This window comes from Humulus lupulus, chromosome 1, assembly GCF_963169125.1.
Source record: "Humulus lupulus chromosome 1, drHumLupu1.1, whole genome shotgun sequence".
Classification (NCBI taxonomy): Eukaryota; Viridiplantae; Streptophyta; class Magnoliopsida; order Rosales; family Cannabaceae; genus Humulus; species Humulus lupulus.
The window spans coordinates 83,929,989-83,932,168 of record NC_084793.1 but is presented as its reverse complement, the minus strand read 5'-3'; the positions used below and the strand labels follow the sequence as shown (position 1 = coordinate 83,932,168).

At 26.5% G+C, this 2,180-nt stretch overlaps 1 non-coding gene across 1 annotated transcript; it reads left to right on the top strand.

Annotated features, from left to right (window-relative positions):
* Nucleotides 1-865: 865 nt before the first annotated feature.
* Nucleotides 866-971, top strand: LOC133813741 (small nucleolar RNA R71). Its single transcript, XR_009884742.1, has one exon. It is a non-coding gene; the product is annotated as a small nucleolar RNA R71 (small nucleolar RNA).
* The last annotated feature ends 1,209 nt before the right edge of the window (nt 972-2,180 follow it).

Here is a 2,180-nt window from a genome sequence, read left to right as displayed (position 1 = left end):
CAGAAATCAGAGGAGCATTCTTACCTCAATTGTGTAATTCGACCCCTAAGTTGCTCATAGCTCAATTCTCAGCTTTCAAGTCTCCAATTTCCAATCAAGTTCTCCTCAAAATTCAAAACTTCACCTAAGTCTTCCAAGATCTCAAGGGAAAACAAGAGAAAGTAATGGTGCTGCCATTGGTGCTTTCTACCGAACTCTGAGAGTTTCCAGTTAATTAAGTCACCCCAAAAATTAGAATAGATCAAACTACCATTTGGTTAAACCTAAGTCCTTCAATGCCCGCAAGGGAAAAATGATCTTTTGCCACCATTCTTCACTAATCCTCAAATTACCTCATTATTTTCCAATTAATTCTAATATCCCAAGTAATCACCAAATAACTTCCCATTATCCAATAAATTCAGGTAATTTACTAAATTACCAAAATATCCCTAGGCTCACCCCAAGCAGGGTATTTGACCGCGTTGTGACTAAAACGCTAACTTGCTTACTAGGATCGTCTCCTACCGAATAACTCAAATATATCCACATAATAATGTGGTCTAAATCACAAAACATATATATTTACAAATATACACTCAATGGGTCAAAATTACGAAAATACCATTCTAATAAGAAATGGACCCACATGCATGCTTAATACAGTTAAACATGCTATAATATTCATATCATAATATAACTCACATAATCTTGCATATAATCAAAAAAATGCACATAATATCCATTTATGCCCTCCCAGCACAATAATCAAGGCACTAAGCCCGATTAGCAAATTTGAGATGTTACATTATGCATGAATTGAATCATTTGACGGTTTGAAGGAGTTTGAATACCATGAAAATATTTTACTAATCTCAATTTTTCAAATCCATGATGTGGGCATTTTAACAACAAATTTTTAAATATCTCCGAACACCATAAAATTCTTCATTATCTTTTTGGTAAAAATCGGAGATTTCTCTCCTAATATTATCAATTTTAGACATGGGAAAGTATTTGGTCAAAATTTTATTAAATAATTGGTCCCAAGTAGTTATGGTTCCAGCTGGAAAGGAGTTTAACCAGGTTAATTATCTTTTAATGAGAATGGAAAAAGTCTAAGCCAAACAGATTCATCAGAAATTTTTAATATGCATATAGGGATCCTCTCTATCTAACCCATAAAAGATGGCAGCAATTGAATTATAGAGGGTTTAAGCTCAAAATGGATAGCATTAGTTTTAGGAAAAACAATGCATGATGGAGGATTAAAAGAAACGGGAGAGAAATATTCAATAAGATTTTTCTCTTGAGCAACAACAATTTCTCGATTTTGTTCCACTATGTCTAAATTTTCACTTTTAATTTCAATCCAAGATAATCTTCTTTTAACAAGATGTTTTTTAGAATTTTGTTTCCAACAACTCATATACCAAACATTACAATTTTTTTTTTAAAAAATTAATATTTTTATGAGGCAGAGCTACTATACTAGCAATTATAATAAAAGCGTTAACATAAAACAGAAAATTAGGAAGCAGTGCATATCATAAATATGAGAACTGAAATAAAAACTTAACTATATTTAAAAATAAAGTACAATTTAATAGGAAATGCCTACCATAAATCTGATAATAATAAAAAAAACTAAGAATGCTTAATAATAATAATAATAATAATAATAATAATAATAATAATAATAATAATAATAATAATAATACCATGTTAATATAATATATATAATAAATATAAGAATATTACTCTACTAACAATAATATTTATAACAGATACTATAATATATATAAATATATATATATCATACACTAGTGGAAGCACATAAGGATGTGCTGCTAATTTTTTTTTAAATAAGAATCATTTTTTCAAATTTGAAACAACAATTTTAAATAAATAACAACAAATTTAAATAAATATAATTCAATTTACATATAGAATTCAATAATTTTGGTATAAATAATTTTTATTATGACAAAATAGCTCAATTTTAATTAATAATTTTTTTATTATATTTAAAATATATTTAAAAAAAATTATTATCAATTAAATATAATACAAAATTTTATTAATTAAACAATAAAATAAAAAATGTAACTAAATATTTTTTTGGTTTTTTTTTAATGATATGAGCATTTTGTAACACTCTAGATTCAATATAACTTTATAAAATATCAATTTGATATCGT